Source organism: Chinchilla lanigera, unplaced genomic scaffold (genome assembly GCF_000276665.1).
Source record: "Chinchilla lanigera isolate Chin_1 unplaced genomic scaffold, ChiLan1.0 scaffold00004, whole genome shotgun sequence".
Taxonomy (NCBI): Eukaryota; Metazoa; Chordata; class Mammalia; order Rodentia; family Chinchillidae; genus Chinchilla; species Chinchilla lanigera.
Window position 1 is genome coordinate 8218688 of NW_004955405.1, and position 11332 is coordinate 8230019.

The following is an 11332-nucleotide window of genomic DNA, read 5'->3' on the forward strand; positions in this document are numbered from 1 at the left end:
CGTTTTTAGGGGCGGGCACTCGTGTCACCTGATGGCCAACCTTCTGGTCCAGCGTCCCCTTGCAATTCAGTTCACGTGCACGACCTGACTCAGGTTGCACTGGTGCAACAATCCCGCTCCAGTGGACCTATGTCTCCAGGTGGTTTAGGGTACAGGCATGATTCGGACACAAACTGCAGGGTCTACAGTTTGTGAATCACCTAAATTTATGTCTCCACTCAGTTCAGGACTCATACAGGAACCAGATTCAGCCCAGATGGGTAACAGTCACAGAAGGGCCAGTTCTTTTTAAAGTGGCTTCAAGCAATCCCACTTTTTTTTTTTATTTTAAAGAGAGTAGTACATGAGACACAAACAAACAAAAAACTAGAACAGTAGCAGCATACCAGTATCACAAACATAAACAAATCAAGGCAAGAACATTCAAAGTGATACAGGGTCTCAAGACAAATTAATACAAATCAACAGTGGTTGTTATACTGCATATCGCTATCTCAGCTACATTGCTCAGATTATCAGATGTAAGAATGAAAGATTACTCAAACCACTAAAGAGAATAAGAAAATATTTCTTCAATAAAACATTAGAGATAATACAGAGTTTCACTAGACAAGATGCTAGGAGTTCACCATTGTAATTCCATTGCATATTGTTACCTTCATTCAGTTGCTCAGACCACCAGACACAAGCATGCACAATGGATCACAACACAAAAAATTGTGAGCATTAACTGTGAGCATTAATTGAAACTGTTCATTTCAATACACCCTCAGACAACAGCAATACAGTCATCACAGCTATTCATATATATTTATGTTTTGCCTTCCTTTCTTTTTTTTTTCTTTCTCTCATCCCAGTCGTTCCTTCCTTTGAGCAATTTCTTTCCCTTTCCTATCATTTATTGTGCATTTTGAGTTTTACCTAGTCTTTCAGGTTCCTACACCAAGGACACAATATGATGTTTACACATGTGGGTCTGATTTATTTCACTTATGAGTATGGTCTCTAGTTGCATCCATTTACCTACAAAAGCCTCAAGTTTATCTTTTTTAATAAGCAATCCCACTTTAAAATTTTCTGATTCTTTATCCTGACAGACTTCTATATACTCATCTAAAGTGGTGGCCTGAGATTTTAATGGCCATAAAACCTGTTTGCATTCTGAATTGGCATTATCAAAAGATAACATTTGTAAAAATAGGTCCCTCAAAGAAGGCTGCAACACTGTTTTTTGAAGTATTTCTTTCAGTTTTGCTACAAATTCCACATAAGGTTTGTTAGCACTTTGAAAGACCTTAATTACAGAGGAAACAGGTTGGCCAAGAAGGGCAATCTTTTCCCATGCTTTGACAAGACACATTCTTTTCTGGACAATTGAAATATCATCATATTGTATTTGTAGTTTAATGCCAAACCAATCACCAAAGCCGGTGAGTTGGTCTACAGAAATAGGAACCCATGGACTGCTATGGGCATTGTGGAGGGCCATTAATTTTGCCTCATCTCTCCACCATATTTTAAACTGAAGGAATTCAGCTAAACCAAGAACTGTGCAGCCAATCATTTCCCAGCCTCATGGAATTAAGTGGTCAGACTGAGCCAGCCCCAAAATCAATCCAAAGGTATAAGGAGAATTCACTCTGTATGAAATACAAGCCTGCTTCAGTTCTTTAATGGTTTTACAAGGTAACGGAGCATGACCATATCAAACATAATCTTGGGGATTTCACTGGTCACCTGGTAGCTGAGTAATTGTAACTGAGTTCATAGCAAAAGCCTGACAAGCGTCTAAATCACCCTCTTGTTTTGCTTGAACAAATGCCTTCATTACTGCAGTCATTGGCAATGGTGTTCTAATTGCCATTTGAGATGGATATAGAAAGGGTTAGATTTATCATATATTGGAGCCAATGGTGCCACAGGATAGACCTGGAACACAGAAGGTGGAGGTAGAGGAAAGTCAGATTTTACTGACTGTTCAACAGACTGTGATAAGGTAAGTTTCAGTGTAGCAGAAATGTTTGCAAAATATCCATGACTCTCTTCATCCTCTGTAATTGGTCCCTGACCCTGAAGCAGTAGAGTCTCCTCAGGAAAACTATTATCTAATTCAGAATCAGAGCTGTCTTTGCCTTTTTCATCTCTCATGTCTGGCAAGATCTCCTGTTCGGATTCAGATTGCATAAGTTCTAATGCCAAGGTTATTAAATTCACAAAGACCAAATATATAAAGGAATAGAATTTCCTTGTTGATAAGTGTGTTTCAAAGCCTTCATTACCAATTTCATTACTTTAAATTTAAAACATTATGTCCCTTGGGTTCAAACCAATAGCAGTATTTCCCTATTAAGGCGAATAATTTAGATAAAGACTGTGGTTTCTCTTTAACCCCCAAGCTCTTTAACAAAGTTTTTTAAAACATGAATATATTCTTGTTGTTGAGATGAGGAATTTCCTATTGCAACCCCAATGTAACAATCCCAGAAACCAAGCTCACTTACCCATCCAACTCTTCTCTGCTCCGCTGGACACTGAAATCCCTTCCTGACATCTCGAACAGTACTTTCAGGTCCCTGTTGGGCATGCCAGTATGTCGGTTTCTGTGAGGTGACAGGTCCCAAAAATGAGGTGTGGCAGATGAAAAGAAAACAAGAGAGACAAAGTTATGGGATCTGGGCCACAGCCTCCAATTTTCTCTGGCTATTTGTTAGTCTTTTCTTTACAAAAAGCAGAAATTGGGAATGAGAGGGGAAATGTGCAGATTAGTGAGAACACTATAGTTTAACTATCACAGAGGCTGTACTTTGGCCTTCCTGGCCTTCATGTTTATCCTTTCTTAGGACATATCTTAGCAAAACTTCTTGTGCTGTCCCAGCAGCATTCCACTGGGACTATGGTCCTGTTTTCATTCCTTTTACACTAAGCTTTTTGCTAGACTTCCTCCAGAACAAAAACTCATATGGCCTGATCAGGCTCAAAGTCCCATATAGGTTGTACATTGTAAGGTAAACCATTAAATTATTTTATTCCATTTTAATGCTTTTCCCCTTCTCCACAGGGGAGTTACATATAAATATTTCCTACTGGTTGCTTGAACAAGCAGAACTGTCCTCGGATGCAGTAAAGAAGGTCTGAAATGGTCATGGGGAAACTTTAGGGTCAGCTGATACTGCTGCTGTGGAAATCTATGAACAGAGAACCTGCTAGACCTTCATCCTAGGGATATCTACTATTTTCATCCTCTTCCAGTGTTATAACAGGATATTTAAATAATTTATAATTAAAAGAAATTTATTTGACTCATGCTTCTGAAGTCTAGGAAGTCCAAGACTGAGAGGCTGCATCTGGAGATGGCCTTTGTATGACATCATCACACTGAGGAAGGAAGAAGGACAAGACACAGCAAGAGGAAGGAAGCAAGAGAAGGCCAAGGTCCCTTTTACAACGCCATCACGTTGTCACTCGCCCACACCCATGATAATGACATTAGGAATGTTTGTGATTCAAGGGAGGTCAAAATACCAACACTAACAAGAATTTGGAACAAGGTGATTCTGCCTATCACGAATGATCAGTGGAGGAAGTAATTGCAGATGTGGTTGAAAGAGAACGAGAACTAAACTTAAAAGTGAAAGCTGAAGGCTGAATATGTGACAGAATTCTTAAAATCTAATGAGAAAACTTTTAACAGATGAGGAATTGCTTATTATTGATGGGCAAAGAAATTAGTTTCTTGAGATGGAATACTGGTGAAAATGCTGTGAACATTGCACAAATACATTCCAGTTTTGAAAGAAGTTCTATTGGGAGGGAAATGCTGTCAAATAGTACAGGAAGTTACAGAGAAAATGTTTAAAAAAAAAAAAAAGAAGAAGAAGAACCACTCGATCCAAAAATGGGCATCTGAGATGAACACACACTTCTCGGATGAAGAAATATTAATGGTGAATAAATACGTGAAAAACATCATACCACAGCACAATATGTGCATCCATGTTTATAGCAGCACAATTTGTAAAGGCTACATCTTGGAAACAACCCAATTGCCCATCAACTGAGGAACGGATAAAAAAGATGTTGCATTTTTATACAATGAATATTACTCAGCTATAAAAAAAAATAAAATCAAGGCTTTTGTAGGTAAATGGATGCAACTAGAGACCACAGTCATAAGGGAAATAAGTCGGACCCACAGGTATAAACATCATATTGTCTCCCTGGTGTAGGAACCTGAAAACTAAAATGTATAATAGATGATATAAAAGAGAAAGAAATTGCTCAAAGGAAGGAACAACTGGGATGAGGGAAAGAAGGAAGGGAGGCAAAAGATAGATGACAGATAGATAGATAGATAGATAGATAAATAGATAACAATAGCTGGGATAACTGCACTGCTGATGTCTCATGCTATATTGAAAGGGAAGTTAATGCTTAAAATTTTTTATATTCTGACCAATTTTGCATGCTTGTATCTGGTAATCTGAGCAACTAATTTGAAGACAACAATATGCAATGGGACAACCATTGGTGAATTCCTACCATCTTGTCTAGTGAAACTCTGTATTATCTCTAATGTTTTATCTAATAATTATTTTTTTTATTCTCTTTAATGGTTTGAACAGTCTTTCATTCTTACATCTGTAAACTGAGCAATGTGGTTGAAGATAACAATATGTAATATAACAACCACTGTTAATTCCTATCATTTTGTTTTGAAACCCTGTATCACTTTTAATGTGCTTGATTTGTTTTGTTTATGTTTGTGATGTTGGTATGCTGCTACCGTTCTTTTCTTTTCTTTTATTACTCCCTTTAAAATAAAAAAATAAAAAAGAAGAACGAGTTTATGTGCAATTTCACTCTTGTCTGATTTTATAAAATTACTACAGACACCTCAACCTTCAGCAATCACTACTATGATCAGTCAGCAGCCATCAACATCAAGAGAAGACACTCCACTAGAGGGAAGATTCTAACTTACTGCTAGTTCAGATGACTATTAACATTCTTTAGCACTAAGAAATTATTAATATGATTTTTGGACATAATGTTATTATGCACCTAACAGACTATAGTTTGGTATAACTGCAACTCTCATATATGCTGGAAGACTGAAAAGGTTTTCATGCCTCACTCTATTATGATACTTGCTTTATGGCACTGGTCGGGAGGTGAACCAATATTTTCTTTAGTAAGAAGGGTTAAACCATAAAGACAGATTACAGTATTACAGTTACATTGTTTTTTCTTCATTTGAAAGTGTTTAAAATATGTATAAGGCAACAAATAAAAGTTAGATAGCACAAGAAGGTGACTATGAAAGCTTCTGTCATGTTATTCTTGTTCTTTTCATTTTTGAAATATTTCCTAAACTAAATATTTAATACATTCCCACCAGCTTGAACCACCAGTAGTACATGCATGACTGTCCCCACAAGAGGCTTGAACCACTGGTTGTATAAACAGATCTAATCACATTAATGGGCCTTTTCAGTAATAAAACTAATAGTCTCTAAATCAATCAAATCTAGTTAACAGCTTGAATTTGAAAAATTACTGCTCAGATATGAAAATTAATACTATGTATAAAAATTTAAAAACTATTACAATAACAATGAATTTATTTGATTAAAAGAAATGTTTATATTTGTGAGTAGTTTATCAATAATTAATTCCTATATTTTAACATGGAAATCTTACAGGTATCCCATTATAATTTGCATTTAAAACTGTTACAATTTTTAAACAATTTTAATGCTTTTGTTAAGGAACTATAATGTGATGACAGCTGGTCTGCTAAATCAATGCCTTTCTATACATTACTGTAATCAAAGAGCCTCTGAGAAGCAGTACAAATCAGCAGATGGGACAGTCATGCATGTACCACATGTGGGTCAAGCCAGTAGGAATTATCAAATTCCAATCAGAGCCTCCCTGCAGTGAGACATAGAAATGATGGCTCCACTGTCAACATGTGAAATGGTCTGCAGAAAATGAACAACATAAGAGCTAATATAAACGTATACATTTTTCTAATTTCAATATAATAGATGCCTTCTAAATGTGAAACAAAAATTAGAATAAACAAAAAAGTGATAACTGTCTACATACAAATTTTAAACTTTCACCTGTACAGACTACTGCAAAAAAACTAAAGACAACAAATTCCAACTATTTTTCTTATTACACTTGTTAACGAATCTCTATATTGATTCCTCTTTGAAAAGTTTACAGGCTTTAGAATATAAAAGAAAATGATATGAATAGCTGACTTCCATTAAAAAATTAGGCAGTAAACAAAAATAAATAAGAAGTTTTGTTAAAAAATTCAGAGTGCTTAAAAAAAAGACCTGAGGATTAGTGGAATGTATGAGAAGATGCAGAAAAAACTCCAAATTCATTCAGCCACCTGATCTGAAACAAAAGGGCAAAACATGTTCACTTGAAAGACAGTCTCTTTCATAAGTGGTGCAGGGAAAACTAGCCTTCCACGTGCTGAAGACTATGTCTCTCACCAAAACTAAAATAGATCACTCAGATCTATGTCTCTCACCAAAACTAAAATAAAAAATCTAAGTGGATAAAGGATCTAAATATTAAAGTAGAAAAACTAAATTTGCTGAAAGTTAGAATAGGTAGAACTCTGGAAGACACAGGTGTAGTGCAAGGGAAGACTTTATAAACAATCCTTGATCACACAGGAATTATCACAAAGAATCGACAACTGAGATCCCATTTAATTAAAAAGCTTTTGCACAGCAAAAGAAACTACCAATAGAGGTAAAGGACAGCCCACATTGTGCTAAAATATTTATGCCAGGTGTTTTTCAGACAAAGAACTAATATCTAGAACTGTGGTGCAGTGACAACTGGTAGTCAATTTATAACCCCCAGCTGAACTGAGTAAGCGTGGTGCTGGGTGTGGGAGGCCCACCTGAGGATTGTTGCCAGCAGCATAAGAGGCAGAACTGGAGAAGAAGTTAGGCTGTTGGGAGCAGGAAAAGTCTACTGGGGGCTGGTAGAAGCTCTAAAAAGCTGTTGGTTCTGTTGGAGGAGCTTGTCGTGCTGGCTTTCCTGATGAACTTGGCTGTTTTCATCCTCCGAGGAGCTTGGAACCTTGTTGGCACTGAGATAGTTTTGGTTCACTTTAGGGGAGCTCTGGTCCTCACCTTGAACATTACTTCCTGGCTCCGGAGGGGAAGATGGTGCACTGCCAGTCTCCTGGAGAAGCTTGCTGCATCGGCTTTCCTGATGGGAATTCAGCTGTCTTCACCATTAGAGGAGCTCAGGACCTCACTGTTGCTGAGGATGGCTGTAGTACTTTTCAGGAGAGCTCTGGTTCTTACTTTGCACGTCACTTCCTGGCTCCAGTGTAGATCCCTCAGCCTGCTAGTACAGATCCTTCATCCTGCGGGCACAGACTTTGTAGATTCCACCATTGACCTTTGGGCCTTCCCACCACAGATCTGTGAAACAAGCCTGCATGAGGCGTTCTTATGGGCTCTGGGCCCCCAGTTGGATTTGTGGGAGGCATAATAATGGGCTTTAGGTCTTCATCAGGACTCACGTAGGACATTAACATGGGATCCAGGCCCTCAACTGGGTTCCTGGTCTATAATGTTTGGACAGATTTTCTGCACTCTTTTGTACATCATTCTTTTGGGGATTATTATAAATAATCTTGTAAAATACGTGTCCTATATTATATATTGTTCCCCTTGCAAAGTACCCTCAAACCAACACAAAAAAGAACATATAAAAAACTGACAAAACTCACACCCTCCAAATCCAAAGACCCAATCCAAAAACAGACATCTGAAATGAATAGACACTTCTCAGAGGAGGAAATACAAATGGCAAATAAATATATGAAAAAATTTCCAATATCACTGGTCATTCAAGAAATGCAAGTTAAAACAACACTGAGATTCCATCTCATCCCAGAAAAACTGGCTATCACCAAGAAACCAACCAATAACAAATGCTGGAGGGGCTTTCAGGGAAAAGGGAACCCTTCTCCACTGTTGGTGGGAGTGTAGGCTTGTGCAACCACTGTGGAAATCAGTGTGCATACTCCCAAAAAACCTAGGATTAGAGGCTCCATTTGACCCAGCTATTTCCCTTCTTGGTATCTTCCAGGAAGTATTAAAAACATCATACCAGAGTGATATATGCACACACATATTTATAGTGGTGCAATTTGTAATAGATAAGTCCTGGAAGCAACCCAAAAGCCCATCAACAAATGAATGGATAAAAAAGATGTTTTTTTAATACAATAGAGTATTACTTAGCTATAAAGAAAGATAAAACTGAGACATTTATAGCTAGATAGATGGACCTTAAGACTATGATCCTAAATGAAATAGACCAGATATACATGTGTAAATACCACATTATCTCTCTGGTGTTAGAAACTGAAAATGTAAATAAGAACATAAATGTACAATAGATATTTTCAATAGGAAGAAATTGTTCAAAAGGAGAAGAGAACTAGGCAGTGAGGAGGGAACAAGGAAGGAAGGGAAAGAAAAAATAAGAAAAAAAGACTAAAATGAAAACCAAGCTTTGTGAGTGGGGAGGGGAATGGAGTTTAAAAGGAGGGAATGGGAATGGGGAAAAGAGGAATCAAATATATCTTGTACAGGTACAAATTCCTTATTTGTACCAATAAACTTAAATTATCATAAAAAATAGACAAAGTGAATAGACACTTCTCAAAAACAGTACAAAGAGTCAATAAGTACAGATACAGATTCCCTATGATTATTGTGATTATTTTGTATATCTAAATTGTACCATTAAGGGGCTGGGGATTTAGCTCAGCAGCACAGTGCCTGCCTGGCAAGCGCAAGGTCGTGAGTTCAATTCCTGGTACTGGAAAAAAAACAAAATATAAATAAATAAATAAATAAATTGTACCATTAAAATTAATTTTAAAAATATAAATAAAAAATTCAGAGTGGTGAGTGTTTCTGTCTCCCCACGATTCAAAATCCAGACACTAGAAAAATAACAACCTGGAGAAGGAGAAAGAGAGTAGATCCCTAAGAACTGGGAAGGAACTGAAAGAAAAATTAAAATTAACAGAGAAGTTGATAAGACAGGCTGCATATCAAGAAGCAAATGAGAAATTCTGGACTTTGGCCTGTCTCTGCTGAAGCAATGTGAGCACTGAGGGTTCCAGGGTGCTACAAGAAGAAGAGGACTGGGCCAAAAGTTGAGATGTACATGGACTGCAGGGGGTTTTGCTACCATGGGAGTGTTTCCACAGGCAACAACTGGAGAGGGAGCCCAGAGCATGTGCTCACCAAATCTCTGGAGAGAGTGGGAAGTTGGGCACCATTCCAGAAAAAGGTTCAGTATTTAAAGGTGGGACTCAGAAGAGTTGTGGCACAAATTCACTTCAGGGCTCCTAGTGTTACTGTCCCACAGTGACTGCAAGAGAGACAGCCACAGGAGAGCTGTGGACAGGAAGTCAACTGGAAAGAGAGTCACTATGGGTTTTTATTTTGGGTCAGGAAGGACACAGACCCCAACCCCCACACCCAGAGGCCAGGACCAGTTTCAATTGCTTTGCTTTGAAAGTCTTGGCATTGAGTTTTTGGCACCTCACTCTATTGCCTTGGGGTCTGACTGTCTTCCTTACCCACAAGTATGTGCAGGGACATCTCAGCTAGGACACTGCCACAATCTGCATAAACGGAAGAGACTCTGGGACTAGGGGTGGGGGTGTACCTCAAAAAAACAAAGTCCTAAATGCTAGTTGGAGAAAACAGCATTTCTAGATTCCAAAACTGCAGATCCTGGAAAGAAACAACTCATTCAAAAACACAGAGAAAAATTTTTGGACTCCTCTTTCCTCTTTCTTCTTCACTGGTTTTGGAGGATTTTCCTTTGTCATTTGTCCTTGTTTATTTTTATTATTTCTTCTTCTTGCCTCTCTTTTTCCTTTTCTATTTCCTTTCTTCCTTTTCATTTTTTCCTGTAATGTTTTTTCTAACTTTTATTTTCTGTATTATTTCTTTTCTCCCCCTATCCATTTATGTTCTATTTATCATTTCATTTTTCTGCTACCTTTACCTAATTATATAAATATCTACTCCCCAATAGGATCCTTTTCTCACCTCTCTCTCCTCCTTGTCTCATATCAGTTTTCAAATTTTTCTTCTTACCTTCTACCTTTCAAAACCCTGTATATCCTTAATAGTATAACAATTAACATTTTATTATTCTTTAGATAGTTATATAACTCTATGTAATCATAGCTGAATTCTTATCTAACATTACTGGAAACAGCTGTCACATTTCATATATTAGCTGTATGTCATTATCTGGGACATATTATGTCTTCATACTATAATTGTGGATTTCTTTTCTTCATTTAAGTGTAAAGATTAGTTCTTCTGGTATGTTAATATCTATTTTTCTTGGACAATAGTACTAAAGTGGATTGGCTTGATAGTGCCAGGGGTGCATATTTGTTGCTATTAGTGAATTTTCTCTGTATGCCAACACAATGCTATCATTGTGGCATTAACAATACTGGAGTCCATTCACAGAGAAATTGGGTATTGGGCAAATTTCTCTGCAGCTTCTCCACTGAAATTAACAGAGGTGGTCAGATTATGGGGCGGAGGCAAAGGACAGTGCTTAGCCACAGGAAAGTTCACCAGTGGAAACATACTAGCTAAGGAGATTTCCATACTAGCTACATCTTTCCATATAAGTGCTCAGAACAAAATTTTTTAAACCATAGAAACATGAGAAGACAGGGCAACAAAATGCCTCCCCAAACTCCCAACTCCCCCAAAGACAATCTAGGGGATGCTGAGAAGAATAGCAAAATTATTGGAAAAGATAACAGAGGAAGTTAGGAGACAAATCAAAGTGCTGCTTGGTGGAATTACAGAAGACATAAATAAATAGATAATGAAAATAGTAAACAATGATCCAGAAGCTTTGAGAAGATATGACTAAAAAGTTACAAAATGTTACAAAACACGAATGGCCAGTTTAGAAAAGAATTCCAGTCCAGAAAGAATTCCAGGAAGTTTTAAAAAGAAACCCAGAAGATTAACGATTATATTGAAAGTGTGGGCAGCAGAAATAACCAACGTGAGAATTTCAGAATTAGAAGATAGAGACTAACTTTCAAGGATCAACTAACTATTCAAACACACCTTAAAAACAAGAGAACATGCAAAAGAAATTCACAAGCTGCTAGATGACAAACAGAAAGCTAGCATAATGAATAAGCAAAGAAGGGAAAAATCAGAAGACAGCATAAATAAAATTTAAAAGTTACTATGATCAAAACAGCATGGTTCTG

At 37.3% G+C, this 11332-nt stretch overlaps 1 protein-coding gene across 1 annotated transcript in view; it reads right to left on the minus strand.

The window, feature by feature from the left end:
- The window catches only part of LOC102018462 (sperm-tail PG-rich repeat-containing protein 2), a 358995-nt gene extending 356400 nt beyond the window's left edge, over positions 1-2595 (minus strand). Inside the window, exon 1 of the mRNA XM_013517444.1 lies at positions 2502-2595. The gene's annotated coding sequence lies outside the window, so the exon portion shown is untranslated. The remainder of the gene's footprint in view (positions 1-2501) is intronic.
- Positions 2596-11332: the final 8737 nt, after the last annotated feature.